Below are 23,410 nucleotides of genomic sequence, written 5' to 3'. Positions count from 1 at the left end.
AATTAAATTCCGCTGTTACAAAACACAGTGGAGATAGCGGATAGGTGGAAGAAATATAATGAAGGCACCTGCGAGTGACGTGTTAGATACCCTCCTCCAAGGCCGAGGTCGCTAACGCACGCTTGTGCGGTGTAGACTGACGGAGGTAAGCCCGTTAGAATTCTGGTCGTGAGTGAAATTTCCACTGCCGGTATATAGACGGCAAGAGGAGGAGAGGTGGCTTCGTTAGGTTTGTGATCGCCTCTTGTATGTCCATCCTTTTAGCAGGAGGTCTCTGGGACGACGGCCGTTTACTAAAGTGACAAGTAAATAAAAACACCTACATCCATCCTTATGATTTATTTTATTTTGTCGCAAAATGAAATAAAATCAGAAGGACGGCTGTAGGTGTTTTATTTACTTGTCACGACTCTTTGCGTCAGTGTCCTGGATTCAATTACAAACCTCTCCACAGTGTCTCAGGACGTGAGGGCATGTGATACTGTTGATGGGGATCCGTCTGTCGGATGAGAACTTTAAGCTCGGAGGCCCTCTTGGTGCTTTTCGAGAGGTGTAGGCTGTGTGCCAACACCAGCTTTCATCCCCTCTCTTCTAACATTATTTCCAACTCGAATATGACACTACCCTACACAATCACCCAGTAACAGATATTCTTAAGCACGCAGTTCTCAAACTTCACGAAGGAAAGGTCCGGCGGGCGTGAGGGATAGGGAAAACCTTTTCAATTAAGTAGCTGAACCCGCCCTTCGAGTTTCCCAGCCATACGACTTTACTATACTTTTATGTGATATAAGGAAAAAAATTTGAGATCTAGTATTAGCTTCAGAGTCTGAAAGAGGTTTGGAAGACTTGTGATCAAACGATGTAAAAGACATAGATAGCATTCGTTCGGAATTTCTATAACCTTTGTTGGAAATTGTAACGAAACAATCATGTTAGTGTATAGAAGCTATGAGACAGTAGACAAACAATAAGACTTGCCGAAAAATGTCATCTGCGCAATCCGGAAGACGGGAGGGGCAAATAAGTGCGAGAATTATCGCACAGTCATCTTCGCAGCTCATGACTCGAAGAAGCTTACAAGAAAATATACAGCAGTTTACAGTTTATTGATCCAAACATACAGAAGACTAAATATAACAACATTTAGAACTACAGAATACTTGCGGACTACTTCATAGAACTACACAACTTTGATCCATCAAAAGAAGAATTTCATTTTCATATTATAATCCAAACGCAACCACACTCAAGGCTAGAAGTAATAGAGAAAACCCGAAAAAAACAAAACAAGTTAAAAATAACGAAGCATCAGGAGACGACAATATAATTGCTGAATTTTGGAAACACTCTATTGAAACATCATTATAAGTCTAACAGAAATCATTAGCTAAATTTAAATAATGAACAGCTTATCATCAGAATGGACATCGAAATTAATACAACCAGTACATAGAAAAGGAAAGAAAACTGATCCTAGCAATTATAGAAGTATGTCCCTCTTCTCAGTGACACATAATATCTTGTCGATGGCACTTCTAAAGAGAAATGAAGGAAGATTCGGCCCACAACTAGCACAGTATCAAGCAGGATTCAGGAACGGAAAGTCTTGTGCAGAGCAATACTAAATATAAAGAACATAACAGAAATGAGGAAAATCAGAAGCTTGAAATGCTTGATAACTTTTATGGATTTTAAGAAGATATCTGATTCAGTTTATAGAAATGCGCTAATCAACATTATTAAGGAATTCGGACTCGACGATAAAACAACAGAGATAAGTAAAGGAATTTTAACAAAGACAACTTCAAAAGTAAAATTTATTGGTAACTGTCAAAATCTTTTGAAATAAAATGAGGAGTAAGACTGGGAGATGGTTTATTGCTCCTACTTTTTGACTGCGCATTAGCGATGGTAGATAGAGAATGGAGAAAGTCCATCAGTATTGCGGGTATTCAACTAGAAAGAAATCCAAATAAAATCACCATAGATTGCCTAACTTTTGCAGATGACTTGGTATTAATTATTGACTCTTTGGATAACGCCAATGAACAAATTGTAGAAATACAGAAACAAGCAAAGTAGAACTAAACATCATCTGAAAAAAACACATTTCATGACAAATATCAATCATGGGCATTTAAATACCTAGGAGAATCGATAACAAGCAACACAAAAGAAAAGAAAAGAGAGCCGTAGAAAATGGAGCACATAAAATTGGAGGGCCATTCCAAATGATAAAATACATATACAACAAAAAATTTGTCATTTAACACAAAACAACGACATTATGAAATAGTGGTTAGGCATGAAACACTTTATGCATCAGAAACAGTGAAAATAACAAGGTTTGGGGATCTTGAAAATCTGGAAAAGGTTGAAAGAAGAATCCTAAGGAAAATACAAGGACTTGAAAATGGAAAAAAACTAATTGATGTAATGAGGAAAAGAAGACTGTAGTCTTATACACACATATACCAAGAGGATAATAACAGACTCTTTAAGCAGATCTGCATCTTACTAAACAGCTACAAATCCAAACCCATGTGGCTCACCGAAATTGACAAAGACAGGAAAACCACAGGAATTACAATGAACATAATAGATAACAAAATACTTTTTGGAGAAACAACACAAAAGGCAAAGCTTCAAGAAAGAAAGAGGTCTGCAATAGGAAGAAAGTGAACTCAGGAAGAAAAGGAACGACACGCTCGAAGAATGAAGTCTGGGATCAACGAAAATTAAACACAAAGAATCAAAACCAAAACTGGTTTATCGTACCTCCAAAAGGGTTATTCGAATGAATGAATAAATAAATAAATACAGAAGAATGGACAAGGTAAATGAGCATCTGTAAGATGTCGATACTTTGGCTTTAGGAAAGTTACTCGCACAAGAGAGGCAGTTCTGTCTAAGCGTTTCACGATGGAAGTAAGAGTTAAGGAAATTCGAGGCAACTTCATAAGATTTGTTGACCTAGAAAAAGAATTGATGTAAAATGTTTGAACTGCTCAGAAACAAACGTTAGAAGCTACCGCGAGAGATGTGTGGTATGCAGTACATACAAGAACAAAGAGGGAGCAGTAAGAAGGTAAGACCAAAAGAGTATAATGAGCACAGAATATTGGTTGAGAGTAAACCGAAGAAAGGCAAAAGTAATGACGAATAGCAAAAAACAGATTAGCGATAAACTTGTCAAAATTGGAAACCAGATAGTAGACTAAGTGAAATCATTCTTCTACACTGCACGCGAAATAACGCGGTTCGGACGAAGCAATGAGGGTATATGAAGCACGGGCAAAGAGGAGATTCTTGGTCGAAATAAGAGTACCAGTATGAAACATTGGACTAAATTTGAGGAAGACATTTCTAGAATTTGGAGCGCAGCAATGTGTGGAAGTAAGTCATAAGGTGTGGGAAAACTGGTAAAGAAGTGAAACGCTTGAGATATGCTGCTATAGAAAGATGTTCAAAATTAGGTTGACTGATAAGGAATGAGGATTTTCTCCACAGAATACGTGAGGAGTCCAAGTAGCGAGTACGCATAATAACACAGTTTGCAGAATCTAAAGAACACGAAAAATCGGGCAGAAAAATTTAGCTGAACACCCTAAAGCAAACCCTTAACCAATCACTCCGAGAAAATCTGAGAGACTACATCAAGGTATGTCTCCCATGGTAGTGGATAACTATAGGCAGAGAAAACTGTAGGGGAAGAGATAGATTAGAATATGCGTGCAACCATCAATTCAGGACGAGAGGCATTAGTGCTCCTCTGAGATGAACAGATTGGCGCTGGAGTGTGTCAGTCTGCATGTACAGAGGGTGAAAGAAAGTCAGTATTCCTATAGGAGATTTTATTGGTCAACACTAAAATGAAACTTCCCGTAATCATACATCCATAAATAATACCTGCTGAGAGATGGGACAATCTGTCCTCACATTCCCACTGTCCGTTACGTACAAGTAGACATTATAGGCAGTGCCGCATGTGGCTACCACGCATCCTGACACCTCCTTCAGTCCACTTCTCAGTAAATCACACAGTTTTTGAAATTCGCAGAGCTCCATTGGGATTGCGTCAGATGCATTGTTCAGGTTCTCTTGTAACACCTGCACATTGTCGATGGGTTGTGTATACACCAATATCTTCAAGCGTCCTCATAATCAGAAATGCAGCGGATTCATGTCCAGTGAAGGCGAAGGCCATGCTATCAGACCTCGATCAAACTTTCAGGTGTGGTACTGCCACGCGATCAGTGCCACGCCGTGCATAACCCACAGACGTCTTTGTGCAAGGTATAATGTTACATACCCCTTACTACCAGAATGTTCTTAGACGTACAGAAAGTAAATAGCCAATGTTGAATTAATAACTCTAGCAATGTCATATGTTGTCATATAAATGTTGCTTATCTTGCTGGGGCTGTCCCGTTGTCTAGAGTGTCGGTTCCTGTATATGCTTTCCAATTAATAGCACCAAGGTGTCTAGTTTCACTAAATGTCGCTGGAGTATTCTTGCTTTTCGCCATCATCAGTATTTCCTCATAAATTATTGACCGTTTCTACAACAACGCTTCTTAAGTATATGCGATGTGCAACATTTCGCCACAACAGAAAGAACTCGATAGTTACACTGACCAATATCGATAACAACTGAAACTATTACGATGCGTTTGGTGCCTAAAATTTCTAGAAGTAATACGTAGATAGCACAGAGATACTTTTGGAACAGGATGTAGTTCAAATCAATTTCATTATTATTATCTTCATTGAATTTACTTTTCAGGAATAATTTACATGATGTTTTCTGGAAATAATTATTTAAATAAATATTTGTGAGCCAATAATCATACTGAAACTTGCGAAGTTGGCAATATAAAAACTGTTTCCTGTCTTTGCGTAATCGCCGATTCAATTGCCAATCATAGAATTAGAAAAATTTAAAATGAAAACATAAGTGAAAAATAAAGCATAATAATAATAGCGTCAGTGTAAAGTGGTTTTTGACGCATTTAAGTCAACAGTTGCGATTACTAATTCTCACGGTTCAAAATCGATGTTGCTAAATAGATCAATATGAAAAACAAAATAATGTCATCAGAAAAATAGTGTTTTGGTGGTCAAATATGTGCAAAATTAACTTTAGATGTGGAATAAATAATTTAAGTATAAAACTTAACTGTAGTCAGACCGAAATTTGTGCGGAATGGAACATTACAACTGAAGTGCCAGAGTTCTGAGGAGGCAAGATTCATAACAAGGGAGACCGTTCTCGAACAGCACTGGTAATTCACAGAGCAGAAATCAATGACAGACAGCACCTGTTAATCTTTTGCATGACATGTATGACCCTGTGAGTGTGTCATTGACATTTCTGCCCATACATTGATACTGCTGCAATACTTATGCCTCAGCTCCACGGTTGATCGAAGATTTGCATCAGCTTAAATGTGCGTATTGTATTAACTTACTATATCATTTCTTGTGAATCGTGTCTCATCCTCAAATAAAATGCAGGCTGCGAACTGTGGACTTTCGGCTCATACTCAATACGTGTAAGTATACTGTTTAGGTTTTTATGTTGGTAACGCCACGAAACGCTCTGTATGAAAATCGCTGACTGTGCTGTGTGCAGTCTGTGGCTGGTTTGCGTTGTTGGAATATTTGCTATTGTAGTGTTGGGCAGTTGGATGTGAACAGCGCGTGACTTTGCGCAGTTGGAGGTGAGCCGACAGCAGTGGTGGATGTGGGGAGACAGATGGCAGAGTTTTGAGAGCGGATGATATGGACGTGTGTCCATCAAAAAGAGAAAATTTGTAAGACTGGATGTCATTAACTGATATATATATATATATATATATATATATATATATATATATATATATAATGACTTTTGAACACTATTAAGGTAAATACATTGTTTGTTCGGTATCAAAATCTTTCATTTGCTAAGTATGCCTATCAGTAGTTAGTGCCTTGAGTAGTTTGAATCTTTTATTTAGCTGACAGTATTGGCGCTCACTGTATTGCAGTAGCACGAATAACGAAGATTTTTGCGAGGTAAGTGATTCATGAAAGGTATAGGTTATTGTTAGTCAGGGCCATTCTTTTGTAGGGATTATTGAAAGTCAGATTGCGTCGCGTAAAAATATTGTGTCAGTTTAGTGATGATCAGAGTAAGTAAAGAGAGAAATGTCTGAGTACGTTCAGTTTTGCTCGTCTGTTTGAAAATCAAATAACGTAAGAGATTTATCAGCACACTCATTTAATAATTTTAAGTGGACGTTTCACATGTACTGGTTTCCAGACATACAATTAAAGGAACTTCCCTTCTAGTTTTGATCGATATTACGATGGCAATTTTTATTGCAGTGTCCAGTCTGTCGCGAATTGGAAACCGCACTGGAAATCAAGAGTGTTTTATTTGCAACACTTTGCTACACCTTCCCGCTACTGCTCTGCATGGTCGCCGCTCCAACATTTTTCCTAAAGTCTTCGCCACAGAAGGCAGTCGTCTGAGCTTTCCGCCAATTCTCTACAATGGACAACAGCTATTCGTCTATGCCCAAATGAAGTCCTCACAGCCAGCGGTTCATGTAAGCAAAGAGATGAAAATCAGAGGAAGCAAAGTCCTGGCTGTATGGTGAGTGATCAAACACTTCCTATTGAAAACGCTGCAGGAGCGTCTTTGTTGCAGCTATACTGTGTGGCTGAGGATTATCATGAAGGAGGACAACGCCTGATAACATTCCTCTTCGCTTCTTCTGAGTTGCCCTTCACAGACTGTTTTCTCGAATCGCCTTGTTCACTAGATGAACAATATCATCGGGTGACACTACCTTCGCACTATTACCGCCTGCATGATGAACATGTGTACGTTCTGTTACAAAGTTCCTCCACCACTGCTGCACTTTTCTGTCACGCTTGACAATTACCTTTCCTATGTGGACTGCATGAAATCAGGCGGAAACCTCCAACGTTAAGAATACGAATGACAGCACACATTTCATTCTTGGCAGGAGGTTTTACTATTGTAGGCATTTTCACGTACTCACTGTGCGCTGAGCACTGAGAAGAGCGGCACGACCAAATCAACGGGCAAGCTAGAGACACTGTGCAACACATCTGCCTAACGCTACATCTGTTTTAACATCGCGTCCAATCGGATTAAAAAAAAATGACGTGCCTGTCGTAGCAATACACAAGGGTCGCTCAATACATAATTGTGTCGGCCAGTTTCGGTTGGAAGAATATGCAGAATTTCTTGTGGGACATAGTGGAATATTTCGTCTTCGGCCTTTATAGTTTCACGAAGTTACGATAGGTGGCGGCGCGATACGTAGCCTTCAAAATGGTATTTATAACGGAGATGCATTCCAAGCAGAAAGCCGTCATTGAGTTTCTTGTGGCGCAATCCATAGCATCACAGATATTCATAATAGCTTGCAGAATGTGTAGGAAGACACGAGTGAACATAAGTACGGTGAGTTGTTGGGCAAGGTGTTATCGCAACAAAGTCGCGCCAACCTGACCGATCTCCCACGTGTCGGCCGGCCGCACACGCTGTGACTGTTACAATGTTAGAGCGTGCGGACACTCTCATTCGAGTTGCTCGACTGATCACAGTCAATGCAAAGGCCTTCTCCGCGACAACGCAAGACTTCACACGAGTCTGCACACCTGAGAGAAGCTCACAAAACTCCATTGTACTGTTGTTCTTCCTCATGAACCCTACAGCTCGGATCTCGTGCCTTCCGACTTTCATATGTTTAGCCGAATGGGGGATGTACTTCGTGGTAAGCACTACATGGATGATGGGGAGGTTATTGATCCAGCAGGACGTTGACTCCGACGTCAATCAATAGAGTGACACCATGCGGGCATACAGCTCCTCCCAGTAATCCACTGAATGGAGATTATGATCAAAAATTAGGTGATGTAGCCAACAAAGTCAGACGTAACATGGTATATTTGAATCCTGCATAAAACCAAAGCGCTTTCGGAAAAAAAAGTGTTCGTTACGTGCTGAACATCCCTCGCAAAAGCCCATATATACACTACTGGCCATTAAAATTGCCAAACCACGAAGATGACGTGCTACAGACGCGAAATTTGACCGACAGGAAGAAGATGCTGTGATATGCGTTGCCTTGTGAAACGTTGTTGTGGTGCCTCGTGTATGGAGGAGAAATGCCTACCATCAAGTTTCCGACTTTGATAAAACTCGCGATTGCGGTTTATCATATCGCGACATTGCTGCTCGCGTTGGTCGAGATCCAGTGACTGTTAGCAGAATATCGAATCGCTGGGTTCAGGAGGGTACTAAGGAACGCCGTGCTGGATCCCAACTGCCTCGTATCACTAGCAGCCGAGATGGCAGGCATCTTATACGCATGGCATCTTATACTCATGGCTGTAACGGATCGTGCAGCCACGTCTCGATCTCTGAGTCAACCGATGGGGACGTTTACAAGACAACAACCATCTGCGCGAACAGTTCGACGACGTTTGCAGCAGCATGGACTATCAGGTCGGAGACTATGGCTGCGGTTACCCTTGACGCTGCATCACAGACAGGAGCGCCTGCGGTGGTGTACTCAACGACGAGCCTGGGTGCACGAATGGCGAAACGTCATGTCTTCGGATGAATCCAGGTTCTGTTTACAGCATCATGATGGTCGCATCCGTATTTGGCGACATCGCGGTGAACGCGCATTGGAAGTGTGTATTCGTCATCGCCATACTGGCGTGTCACCCGGAGTGATGGTATGGGGTGCCATTGGTTACACGTCTCAGTCACCTCTTGTTCGCACTGGCGGCACTTCGAACAGTGGACGCTACATTTCAGATGTGTTACGACCCGTGGCTCTACCCTCCATTCGATCCCTGCGAAAACCTATATTTCTGAACAATAATGCACGACCTCATGTTGCAGATGCTGTACGGGCCTTTCTGGATACAGAAAATGTTCGACTGCTGCCCTTGCCAGCACATTCTCCAGGTCTCTCACCAATTGAAAACGTCTGGTCAATGGTGCCCGAGCAACTGGCTCGTCACAAAACGCCAGTCACTACCCTTGATGAACTGTGGTATTGTGTTGAAGCTGCATGGGCAGCTGTACCTGTAGAAGTCATCCAAGCTCTGTTGGACTCAATGACCAGGCGTACCAAGGCAGATACTACGGCCAGAGGTGGTTATTCTGTGTATTGATTTCTCAGGATCTATGCACCCAAATTGCGTGAAAATGTAATCACATGTCAGTTCTAGTATAATATATTTGTCGAATGAATACACGTTTATCATCTGCATTTCTTCTTGGTGTAGCAATTTTAATGGCCAGTAGTGTATTTCTCTAATTTCTATCGTGAGGACAAGATCCCACTAACTGTAGAACATCAGCTCATATGTCAAAAGCCATTGGTTTTCGGAGATATGTAGGAATCCTTCTTTTAGTTTTGACCAGCGCTATCTCCTTTGCCAATCAATTATGTCACTTTCTTAAACACTCTGCGCAGTGCAGCAGTGTCGATCGCCGCCGGGAGAGCCGTTAGGGCGCGCGTGCTGGCCGGGTAACGTGACGAGGCGGCCAGCCCCGAACGCGCGGCGGAGCGTCCTTGGGCGTGGGCGCGCCGCGGCCCTGAATACCCCGCGGTGAGTCAGCCCGGGCGGGCGGCGCGCCGCCGCGTCGCGTGTTGCCGCCCCGTCAGGGGAGGCCCCAGGCGGAGCGGTTGCCGACCCCTGCAGCCCGCGAGGTAGCGCACCGCATTCCGCGCGCCGGCCCATGCTTTTGGAAGAAACGTGACGCTAACGGCCGGCATTCCTCTCCGTTAACAGCCGCCCACGCTGCCAGCGCCGATACCTGTTCGGCCTCAATATAGGAGTGCGTCGTGGATTCTGTAGTCACGTTGTCGAACACTGAATGGGAAGTAGCTGCTGTGCTGAAGTGAAAGCTTTCCCGCCGTAATGCGAGCGAGACAGTTCGCCGTGTCACGTGTGTGGAATCCCGTCACACCTTGCTCTGTTCGTTTCCCTTACGGTCGAGGGAGTTTATTTATTTTCTTCTCGAGTTGCGTGGATCCTTCTCAGCCGTAAATACACGATAGTTCATCGACTCACTATATAATTCACAAAAGGCAGATGAAACATTAAAAAAATGAAAATTTCAAATCAACGATGGAAAATGTTAAGAGCTATTTCTTCAAAAAGCGCGTCACCAGGGCTATTACACGTATTTTGGTATTCCATTCCCTAGATTTACTCCAGGAGTCAAATCATGGAGCAAATGTTTCAAATACCGTTACTAGATGGTGCATGGCCTTTGCGCGGAGCGATGCTTACTTCCTTGCAAGTGCCATGCGTCTAGGTCTCTCTCCATTTAGCCTGGGATGGTTTGAAGAGAGAACTCACAGGTTTTTGTTGAGGGCGTAGCACTTTTTGCTCTGCGACGGAGATTTTGCAGTCGTAGAGAAACGAAGAGGAGCAAGCAAGACCTTTGTCTCGAAAGGCTTAGAAAAGATTTTTGAGTCAAAGCTATGAATCCATTTCATTTCATTCTAAAGCACACAAATGACTTTTTCGATTTTCAGTACGATAAGAAACATTGTTGTAAGCACAGGCGTGTAAGATCTCCAAATGATCAAAGTGTCCCATATTCATTCATCTCTAATATAGCTTTAAAAAACTCTTACTCAGAAACAGAAAAATGTATTCAAAAGGGAGAGACCGTGGCCGACGTATGTAACCCGGCACTTTATCCGAAGCACCAGCGATGTTTATCAATTGCAAAACAGAAAGAACTACTGACGATGTTGCCATTTCCTCCTCAACAGCGCAGAGAGTATTGCAATAAACTTTGCAACGTCTGATCCCAAGAACAAAATTGTGTAAGAAACAGAAACCAACACTAAGCAATTGTTTCTCTGGAATTTAATTCTGTCATTCTCTTGTAAAAATTTAAAAGAAACGAGAGGCAATCTTTGTTGATTTCGGTCCACGAGTTAAAATATTACAGCTTTATTTCTGTAATTCCTTAATCACATATACAACGTAATGCGTTGTATATTAATACATATGCACTTTGTTATTGTAACCCACAACCAATCAGTTTTCTGGTGTAGCACTTAGAATGTTCTTTAAAAAAAATATTTTCGAATTTATCTCATGTTTTGGTAGTGGTGAGCTGTGCAGCATAATTCTGTGGTACCAGAATACCTTCTTAATTTCCTGGATACAAATAAACTATCTACAAAAAGACATCACCTTTTCTTTAAGTGTCCTGGCAAAACTGAGACTTGGCACTAAGGACGTGTCGCATTCCCCTATGTGGAATAATAGAGCCTGATCGGAAATGTAGATCGAGAAGACTAAATCCGAAGTGAGGGTTAAAGACACGGAGTTTGACCCCTTTATTATTTTACTTTTTCGTTTTTAAAGAAGTTGTTGGACGCTTGAATTAAGGACTGAAGAGTCTCAGTGCTCATCACCTTAGCTCATGAAATAATGCGAGTGTGACGAAAGCCAGATGAAGACCATAATTCTGATTATTTTGTTCCTTCGAAGTTGAATAACGTAAATGTTACATGTAAATGCAGGCTTTCTCTGCGAATTTCGTTAAAGACGTCTTCTCAGGTTATCGGGCGATCGTTTTGTCGTTGATATGAGCCAGTATCACTCTGATCAAATCTTCATTCCAGCTCACTTCACTGACCCCCACTATGTCTAGGCTGAGCCCTTAAATTTCCCTTTTCAGACTTCGTGGCTTCCCTACCACGGTCGATGTCCTGTCACTCCACACTCCGAGTCGTGATATACTATCCCTTCGTTTCTTAATCTATTTTTCGTCGTTATTCTATCACTGGCAGTCCCCTCCTGGAGATCCGAATGGAGGACTAATCCAGAATCTTTTGCCAGTCGAGAGATCATTATTAAACTTTCTCACATACAGCCCACGTGTTCTATGGATACACATTGTGTGTCTTTGAAGTTGTCGTTTCCATTGTTTTCTGCATCCTCATGCCGTTGATCATTGCTAATCATTCCGTCGTTTAGGGATAGATCCCCACTAAGTACAAGAGGTTACCCTGAAACTCTCCCCGTTCCTCCACCCCCTTTCACAGAGCAATTTGCAGAACGAACGTGAACCTTATACCGTGAGCCTTTGGCCGTCTTTGCTGCGACAACATAATGCCACAACTGGGCTGACAGCCCGAGACGATTATGCAAATGTTAGTAAATACCACCACAGCTGTATTTGAGGTGCATTTATCAGGTCATAGTCGGTTTCGTTCTAAATAAATATCTTCAGGTGACATCGAAAATTCGTAGTATTCGTAATTAATTATCACTAAGTGGCAGAAATGTACCCATTTGTGCGTAATAATTGCGCCTGAAATACAGCAGTGGTGATTTTCCTCTTTTTTTGTCGCATAAAGAAACAGATCCAGCTTGTTAATAGAACACCATTAACTCAACGAGCGGTAGAGCTTCGTAAAAAAGCGCAACAAAAGTAGCGGATTCTCAGAAGAGAGTACATGTTTCCGGTTTCCTGCATGCACAGTTCTGCTGGGGCACAGACAACACGTGCGTCACAATAAGCAAATGAAATGAGGTGGTACCTGGAAATGTAATCCAAAGTTGAAATAGCCGGGAAAATGCGAAGGGCTTAATTTATCGTCCTCGGTTGCGTATGTGTACATGAAATGAAACGGGATCCTCCGAGTGGCTGTCGCTGTTTCTCATACGCGAATGATGTAGGAACTCGTGGCGTTGCGCATTACCCTCAGGCCAAAGTCTGGGATATTTCAGACGACTAGTAACATCAAATTCTGATGTATAAATACACCGAAAGTTGCGGTAGGATTTATAGTTTTCGTTAAATAATTATTCAATAGCCATTCAGTTTTAGTCTTTGAATTTCTGTATGTTTCCATCAGTTGAGAGAGCAAGAAGGGCTACCAACATAGTACCTAGATACTGTAGTACCGTTCCGGCGGGCAGATACATTACTGAGACACGTTTTGACATGCGGAGGCCACACAAAGTCGATCAAAGTAAGAGGAAGAGTACTTTTTCCGTTCACTGGGTTTCCCAAGGAAAAACATTTGTAGTACCGCTGAACACATTCTGTGCTCCCTAAAATTACGATTTTTAAAAAAAAAAACATTTAATGACTATTACGCAACTTCGAGGTGTTCACTCTTAGACACCTAAGCGACATGGCTGTATTCAAATTACAAGTACTGTGTAATAAGTACCACGATCTCACAGAGATAATATTCACACTCCTCTTATTAAAGACGTTGTGGTGAGCATAGTACCTGTCTGTCAAAAAGTTGCATCTGACTAACTACTGCAAGATGAACTGATGGTAAGACACAAAATGCAAATGAAAGTTTTCACAGTGTCATTTGGTCCAAGTGTCCAAAAGAATTTTTTTGTCTAAAAGGAAGATACTTCTGGGTCATGTAGAAAATGTTTCTCATTTCAGTATGGGACGTTTGAAGACTGAAGAGAAGAGCAGCTCCAAAACTCCTTTATCCTCCCTTCGAGGATGATAAATCTGCTTATCTAGAGGTTAACGAAACAGTCCACGAGTTGCTTGCTGCTGGAGAAGGAAAATTTCAAGAAAAAGGCTACCCTGATCTTTGAATTACAACAAGAAGAAGCCATACAGGAGTTGTAAGGGAAAACGTATGGAGCTGTTGTATTTTAGCGGGGTTGTGTTTTGAAGAAGCATTCATTTTTAATAAAAATAAAAATCTGATTTTGCGCAAGTTTGTTGTTCTAAGTTCAATGCGAGCTTTTTTATCATAAATATTAACCAACCTCAATGAAATTGTTACAGAAAGCAGGCTTAACATATTTTCGTGCTTTTAAGCACTAATATTCTCGAAAATTTAGTTTATTTTACTGTCACTTTTGTGTACCGGTAACCAAAGAAATTTAAGTTCCAAATTTGATAAAAATACTGAAAGTAATTAATAAAATTTCTCATAAAATGGAGTGCATAGAACTGTTGAACTATGTCTTGTGCATGAATCCAAAAAATATGGAATGTGAAAATTGAGGACTGAGTACCAAAAGTTGGTTTTCGAGAATACAATTAAAATTACATTAAGATTCTCATAGCTCAAAAATCAATCAAGTTCTGGACTTCAAAACGTGGGTATTGCTACGTCACCAGATGGTAGACATGATATTAGAATTTGGCTGATATCATCAAAGTAGAAGCAAGTCTTCATCGATCCATTATGGACATCGGCTGGTACGAACTTCTCAATTCAATAAACTTCACCAACAACTGTATCTTTACGTTATTTTATGTCGAACGCAACCAGTTTCGGCAATTCATTTTGCCATCTTCAGGTCCCTGCATAATAAAGGAGTATACATGTACTAATATAAGGGTGTACAAATCAATGTTACAAGCGACAGGTAATCATAATACCACTTAAACTTGGATGATGGAAGCATTAACATTAAATCAAATCTATGTGTACATCCAGCACAATAGACTAAAATATGTGTATATATTTGTTAGTAGCATTAAACCAAACCTCTCTGTACACCTATCACAAGAGACTGAAACATGTGTACACAATTCTTAGTATAAAACTATTTTCCATCACAGATTTACTAGGGAACATGTAAATTCACTAAACGATCAGCACTAGACAGCGTACAACCATGAGCTCGGTAGAAACAAAGCTCGTCATACTTTTTTTTAAATAATAAAATCCTATAAAATTCTTGTAGATGAGGAACCGCCTAGTGTATATGAGTACCAATCTTCATTTAAAGTAAAATGTCACACAGTAAGGCATGAGTTGCAATAGTATGCATATTTACAGCCTAGGCAACGTCACGGATGGTAAGACAAGTAGTTGTCACAGCATCAAAAATAACTTGATACAAAACCAATCGGCAGTCGACATATTAATAGAAAATAGCATGCATAGCGAACACTAAGAATATTCACAACTAACTTGATGCCTAGATTGTACAGTAAATCAGAATAAAGGATATGATTGGTTTCCTTCATATTACTTAACAGATGGGCATTACCACAGTTAAAAAAATAAACAAGAAAGTCAAATCCTAATTAAGTAAGGCGAGTCTTCTAAGTTCACAGACGACCACATCATACAATGTCACTGGGAGTATATGGCAATCCTAACGCGACCTGTCTATGGATGCCAGACCGTCTAGATGCTAAGACATAACAAGTTGTGTCGCGATAGGGAACGTGGGCATGGAAAAAAAATAAAAGGTAAATGAGTATACGGAGACCAAAATATTGTCGAAGTTGAAGCCCATAAAGCGAGTACCATCGTCCATCTCCACGAATACTAAACCCCATCTCTAGTAAGAACATCATAACACTCTCCCTAAACTGTATGGAGAAGTAAGGACAACGCTGACACGATGATAAACTAACCAGGCCCTAATCATACTCATCAGGTGCAGTCAAGACGTACCGAATTCCCACAAGTGATAGGGTCTAGAAAGCTACTGGCATTATAAGGAATCATTAAATGCTTCATTTTCCTAAGTGTAAAAGTAGGGTAATAGATACCAATAAAGTAAAACATGGCCACTAATAAACACATGCTGCCTACCACGGGAGTAGATTGCTATAAAGCTGATACAAAGAGTTGCAGAAAACAAGATCTAAGAGTTCATATGAGAGTGACGTAGGAAGCTTCATGTAAATAATCAGTGCGTTATAGTAAGGTTGAAAAATTATATTCAAGCTAAGAATCTTAGACAGCAAAATATATACGAGACGAACTGTATACTGTCGGAAACATAATGGGGAAACATGTAAGGGCTTAAATAAGGTAGAGGTCCATAAATATTGCTAAGCAGAAGTTGTACCTATTATCGAAAGAAAAGTCCACAAAAATAACAATATGGAATTTACTACAATAAGCCCCAAAAATTATGTGTGGCTAGACCCTGACGAGCCAAAATCAGTAGGGATTGTTCTATTTCCGCTTCCACCATTTCTTTGACGATACATGTTGGCCAATACTAGGTTTTCTTGGAGTTTCACCGTGATATGGTCGGTTTGTTGAGAGAGACATGTAGTTTGGTATCGACTCACTGTATTCCAGTGGGACGAGCTCTGTCATAACTATAGTACCGTTCCAGCTAGAATATTTCAACCATCACGTAACAGATTTTCTGTGACTTTTAGTCAGTGTCCCTGACACTATTGTCTGTAAGTTGCATGATCATTGATGTTTAAGCTATACACCAGCACCTCTGCCTACATTTTGTGCTTGCGATGTTCATGTAATGTACAGCATAATCTGACGGACATGCCTCTTACAAAATTGTTGAGGCTTTTATGGCCACTTGTTGGCGTCTTGTCTATTGACTCCTCTCTGGGATTCTTCGCCTAACGTTTGTTTTAACTACTTTTCTGATGTTTCTCCCACGTCGGTCATACAGGGGAACCTGTGCAACACGGAAGTCCTTCTAGATCGTCTTTACAGGTTACCAAAAATACGTCAGTAAGTGCTCCTACCTCACTGACACATAAACTTGTGAAATACTTGGCCTATTCTTCAGCCAAATGTAGGAAAAACGCGAGTCATACGTACAGCACTCTGGGGATTTCATTGAGAAGCTAAAGAAACTAAAACCTGTCAACGTTGATATTGTTTCTCTGTTTGCCAAGGGTGTCACTCTGTAACTCTCAAGGGTGTCGCTTCTATTCTCCCTCAGGATGTCAGTGTGCTCTTTCGTGCATGTCTTACCACTAGCCACTTTATATAGGATGGTGACATTTACGAACGGCTGAGGCCCAACCAGTTGTTGTCAATTTCTTTGTGGAGCATGCTATCTTGTAAACTTGAGGCGTAGCACATATACGGCCACGACACTTCCGTCGTGGGCAGCCTTAGTGAGTAGTAGCTCGATGACTTCCTATGACAGCTGAACAGTCTCCGTGTCAACATTAAATTTACTATGGAAGTAGAAAAGGACTAATAACTATCCTTTCTAGATATTATGGTTTGGAGCAATAGTGAGAACCTGCGTCACAGTGTCTACTTAACACGAAGTACACGGAGCGATACCTGGCAAAACTATGAAATCGGCATCCCAACCAGAAAACAGGAATGGTCACTGCGGTCCTAATGCAAGACGAATATGTCAGCCACAGCACTTCGGACGCTAGATGCAATATGTGGAATGCGTTCTGGGTAGCAATGGATACTCTACCACGTGCTAAATAATTGTCTCAAAACCTACCACTCGGCGAAGCGACACATCGGATAAAGAAATAACGGTTATGGCGTTTCTGCCATACAGTCCCAGGGTAAAGGACAGAATCAGCCATACATTAAGCAAACATGGCGTAAGGACTATTTACAAACTTCCCATGAAGAGCGTCTTAGATAAAAGAGGCCTTCTTGCAATGTCGAAAATACACATGTGATGACTGGATGCATCAACACCAGAATCACCGAACACAAGCGGTACTGTAGGCTGGGGCAGGTGGAGAAACTGGCCGTGGCGGAGCACGAGCTATGTGAGACCGACCACACACTAATATTCGCCGACACGCGCGTTGTCGCTGTGAGAAGAGCTACCATGCCCGCTTGTTCAAGGAAGCCATAGATATCCACAAACATGACAACAGCTTCAACAGGAATGAAGAAAGTCGCAAGCTAAGCAGATCCTGGAATCCCGTGGTTTAGCGAAAGAGCGTTGCAGATAACAAGGGGAGAACCACAACGGTAATTAACAGAGAAAAGCACTCAGACATTGACGCGCCACGCACATATAAGTTGCGGCCCCGAGCTTGACATCCAGTCAGCCACCAGCAACGGAGGTCGAAGGTCTGACAACGCCAGCCAAAGTTGCTGGCGGAAGTCAGGTAAACACTTAAGCAAACTTCGGCCTGAGATCCAGAGACAGAAATCAAAAAGCAATACGTCGATATGTCTCTTACATATTTAATAACGAGTTATACATCTGGAACAATAAAACCTACCGGTGACGAGTTATCTAGCCCACTAAAGATCCACAGTCTATAATAAGCATTCACCAGCTACGATCGTCGTGTTAAACAGCCACAATCTCAGAATTTCCATTAACATTGCTACTGATAAAATTCCTGCTTCACAATAGAAGTCATTTTGCTTTTGGGCACCCAGACATGTCTCTTGACCCGACCCAAAATAACATTCGATGTTACCTCCTACATGCAGAACATTTACGAGTTGAGGGTCTCTCATCACTAGAACAGCACCACTCTAAAGGAACTGAGGCAGAGGGCCTCGCTAATTTTCACAAGTGGGAAAAAGTTTTAGTTCGTGCAGAAAATATCAAAGGTTTACTTGAGTACCATTACTTTTCGTCATAGTGTACACTTTGTAATTAGACCAGCTCCTGTGACTCAAATTTCATATGTTTAATTTACATAGATGAGGAAAAGGCTACAGATTAATTTTCAGAAACCTAAGCGCTCTGTTGTTCTATTTGCATTATGTCACTGGAACAGTTGTTGTTAAAAGTTGAAGACTGATTTGACGTTTACATATGTGGTATCGATAGCAACGATGCCACGGCGTAGGTGCAAGTTCACAGGTTCGTAGTACGACACCGACACCGACGACAGCGCCCTCTAGCAGGCGCTGTGCAGACCTACGAGCTCCGCTCCAGATTCAGCCCATTTTCATCAAGAGCAGACGGCCGGGACACTTCGCTTCAGCAAGAGTCTTTGCTCTACTTACGACTGGTCTAAGTTTTCGCACCACCTTGCAAAGTAATGTAACCATTTATCAACTTGTTTTTGCCTATAGTAAACATTTACAAATTTAAAAAAAGTACCAACGTGTTTTACCTTTTCCTACATTCGGCCTTCCCTTCAGTTTACAGGAGCAGACCCACTCGCCGCCTTCCAGGCGGCGTACAAAAATATACACATTAGTTTATCCCATGCATAATAACTTTGACAAGCAACTTCGAGCTGTATCTATCTACAATTTTTACACGCCAAACCCCACCCCATACAGACACATTTATCATATTAACTATTCCTTGATCCCCCAAGGTATTTAATGTCAGTATATTTTGTCTTTTAGTCTAGTTATTCCACGAATCTGTTCTTCCCAGTTCGGATCAATACTCCTTGAATATTAATCTACAGTATTCTTCTATAGCCTTACATTTCGAAACCTTCTGTTCTATTCTTGTCTCAACTGTTTATCGTCTAAGTTTCGTTTCCACATAAAGCGAAACTCCAAACAGTTCGACAAAAAAGTTCTTACACTTAAATTTATTTTCGATCTTAATAAATTTTTATTTTTCGGAAAATCTGTTCTGTCCTTTGCTCGCCTCTGTTTCATATCCTCTGCACTTATATTATCGTCAGTTATTTTGCTATCCCTGTCGGAGTACTGCGTAGAAGACAGACTAATGTATGGTGCCCGAAGAGGGAAAGTTATGTTTCTGTACTTATGATTAGTGATTAATTGATCAGGCCATGTGACGTTAACCGACGTAGCCTTGCTGTTATGATACTGCGGCACGACTGAAAACAAGGGAATACACAGCTGTAATGAAAACTGTAAAACAGTAAAACATCTATAAACAGGGTCGGGAAGTACCACAAGCGTAACGACCTCACAAAACTAGTTACTGAAGTAGCACGTTCCATGTGGCGACTCACTGCAGAAACACTAAAGAGATGCGGTTCATCCGCAAAAAACGTGGCTTACAAAACATTCATTGGACGTATACTGGATTATTGCACGGCAATCTGAGACCATAAACAGAAAAGATTAGTAGATGAGACAGACAATATCCAGAGGTTCGTTTAGCAAGTGTAAGAACGTCACGGAGACACTCACCAGAATCCAGTGTCAGGCGTTACAAGAGAGGCATTGTGAACAACGGAGAAATTCGCTGTTGAGATTCCAGTACGTACGTCCCAAGAAGAGTAGGATAACATACTACAGCCTCCACCTTACACCTCGGGAAGTTAGCGAGACTATAAAATAACATAAATTAGAGCTTATAGAGAGGATTAAGATCAATTGTAATTTCCACCCACCATTTACGAATGGAACTGGTGACACAAGCAGTAACCTCACACTACACGGTAAGGTTTATTGCGGGGTATAGATGTAGATGTAAATGTGAATGTCTATGCCCTCAGTGATAAGAAAATATTAGTTCTCCTACCATGTCGATGTTTCTTTATTTTCTTCAAATAAGAGGTCTTTTCCTTAGCATTATCTGATACACAGATAAAAATAATCGAAACTCAGATTATGTACAACACGGAGAAGGGCAAACAGATGACTAATTCACTATTGAGATAGGAATAATTTTTCTCTATCCGCCCTATTTGGATAAAATGCAGTTAACATGGTGTTCCTGACATGCGAATTCACTGTCAAATCAGTATTTAAACCGCTAATATGGTCCAATGATGGTGATCATACACACAAAGTTAATTAAAGTTTCAATATTTTTAGTGTGTTGTTCGTCGTGGCTGCTTTACTTAAAGCAGCACAAGAAAATCTTTGACATTGTTACCAGTCATCCCTGAAAGTTTCCCCAGCATTCCAAACGTCCGTAAATTTTGGGGCAAATGTAAATTTAGAAAACAGTAATGTAACTGGATAATGTACGCGCTCTTCAACTCTCTCGCAACTCACGGGGAAACTGTACCACATTTCCGTCGGTGTTTTCCAGCCACAAGTATTGAAGGACATGGAATGTCTGCTGTGTAAAGCACTCGTCCTATCCTAAATGGAACATTTTGACAGTGTTCTGTTTGTCTAGCGAGCTATGCCCTCTTGTGAAAAAGCTTAGCTCCCGTATCAGCTTGAGAACTTACAGCGAATGATCAGTTAGCTGCAAGTCTGTGTTGATATTTGTATGCAACTGTAGCTTTAGGACCCTCAGTCTCTCATCTATATTAATAACTGGCTAAAACGATCGGCGGGTTACTCACTCTCAGCTGCAGTTTTCCTGTCAGTATTATATAATTACTGACCGAATTTAAAAATTTAAAATTCTATCATAATCTACTCATTAACAGGTATAATCGTAAATTAAAGGCTCAACGCAGTCAGTGAAGTATTATAGTTAGAAGTTGTGTACAAGTTCTGAGGCAACGTAACTGATGACGCGCTAATTACCCAGAAAAGCCGGCCGTGGTGGCCAAGCGGTTCTAGGCGCTTCCGTCCGGAACCGCGCTACTCTACGGTCGCAGGTTCTAATCCTGCCTCGGGCATGGATGTGTGTGACGTCCTTAGGTTAGTTAGGTTTGAGTAGTTCTCAATTCTAGGGGACTGATGACCTCAGATGTTAAGTCCCACAGTGCTCAGAGCCATTTGAAGCATTTTTACCCAGAAAATTTTCATCCAGTATTTGAGAATGAGAGCACTTATCGAGTTCAAACAAACTTTACACATAATTTGAAACCTTTTCGTATCGTTTTCTCGCTGATATCTCCCACAAAATAACGAGAGGGAAGAGTTTATCCCTTACTACATTTTCGATGATCATGTAGTAAAACTTCACCATCGGTCATGACCTTTTAATTTATTACTTCTTTGCTACTAAATCTGTTCGCAACACATTTTGCGGACAGTATCCACTTATGTCGCTGACTATACCCGCAAACTACAGGGGTTTCACAAAAATATTGAAACACCGCGAGGAATGCATGCTTGAACATAAATGCTGTATGTTGCAGCATGTTTAGCTGTTGTATTTTACCAATAACGGTACCTGTGCATTGTCATCAATACGTAATAAGTGTCAGTCGTGGTCAGAATACTGTTCTGTGTAGTGATGAGGCCGCAGCAACGTGAATTCGAACGTGGGAAAGTCGTTGAGTGCTTCAGTAACCAAGAGAGACGAAGAGTTCACTGTCTCAAGTGGCACTGTATCGAAGATACAGGTAAAGCGGAAAAATATCGTCTGCTGAATCAACTGTCATTGCAGACGACTGTGACGAGAAACAAGAGCACGATAGCTGGAAATGTCACTGCAGCAGTGAATGTTGCATTCGCGAAATTCGTCAGCACCAAAATAACACGAAGGGAGCTCCATAAGCAGTGAATTGAATGACGAGTTGGAATTCGAAAACCATGTATCAGTGATGGAAATTCCCGTATCATGATAACGTGGCACCAAAGCCATAAAAACCGGACTATGAAACAACGGAAGAATGTCGTTTGGTCGGATGAGACTTGTTTCGCAGTGTTTCCAACACCCGTCCGGGTTCATGTCCAAAGAGTGAACCATGACGGAAATTCAGTAATGATTTTGGCAGCTATTTTTTGCTAATCCTCGGGCCCTATCGGTGCTCTGCAAGGTCACATTACTGCCAAAGATTGTGTGACCATTTTGGTTGATCAGGTACATCCCTCGGTACAGTGTTTGTCCCCCAATGAAGATGCTGTGGATGTGTCTGATGTCCTTAGGTTAATTAGGTTTAAGTAGTTGTAAGTAGTTCTAAGTCTAGGGGACTGATGACCTCAGATGTTAAGTCCCATAGTGCTTCGAGTCAACATTTGAAGATGCTGTGTTCCAGGAGTACATGACCCCTGTTCATACAGATCGTATGGTCCAGAGTTCGTTTCGTGGGCATGGTGATGAATTTTCGTGTCTCCTCTGACCACTAAGGTCACTAGATCTCACCATTATACAGGGTGGTCCATTGATAGTGACCGGGCCTAATATCTCACGAAATAAGCGTCAAAAGAAAAAACTACAAAGAACGAAACTTGTCTAGCTTGAAGGGGGAAACCATATGGCGCTATGATTGGCCCGCTAGATGGCGCTGCCATAGGTCAAACGGATATCAACTGCGTTTTTTTAAATAGGAACCCCCATTTCTTTACACATTCGTGTAGTTCGTAAATAAATTTGAATGTTTCAGTTGGACCACTTTTTTTGCTCTTTGATAGATGGCGCTGTAATAGTCACAAACGTACGGCTCACAATTTTAGACGTACAGTTGGTAACAGGTAGGTTTTTTAAATTAAAATACAGAACGTCCGTTTTACCTATAGCAGCGCCATCTAGCGGGCCAACCATAGTGCTATCTGGTTTCCCCCTTCAAGCTAGACGAGTTTCGTTCTTCGTAGTTTTTTCGTTTGATGCTTATTTCGTGAGATATTTGGCCCGGTCACTATCAATGGACCACCCTGTAGAGTCTTCGTGGTGTACTGTGAAGAGAAGCGTAATCGCTACATTCCTCCATCAACGTTACTTGAATATTCCACTATTTTGCAAGAAGAGTGGTCTGGGGTTCCCTTGAAAACCATACTGGATCTTTATTTATCAGTTACGAGACCACTGGAATGTGTTCTGAATACTAAAATTTTTGTTACACTTTATTAGGCACAGTAACATTTTTCCCCTTCTTTTT

The sequence above is a fragment of the Schistocerca piceifrons genome, chromosome 3, assembly GCF_021461385.2.
Source record: "Schistocerca piceifrons isolate TAMUIC-IGC-003096 chromosome 3, iqSchPice1.1, whole genome shotgun sequence".
In the NCBI taxonomy this organism is placed as follows: domain Eukaryota; kingdom Metazoa; phylum Arthropoda; class Insecta; order Orthoptera; family Acrididae; genus Schistocerca; species Schistocerca piceifrons.
The sequence above is the reverse complement of the archived record's forward strand: the minus strand, read 5'-3'. Positions refer to the sequence as shown.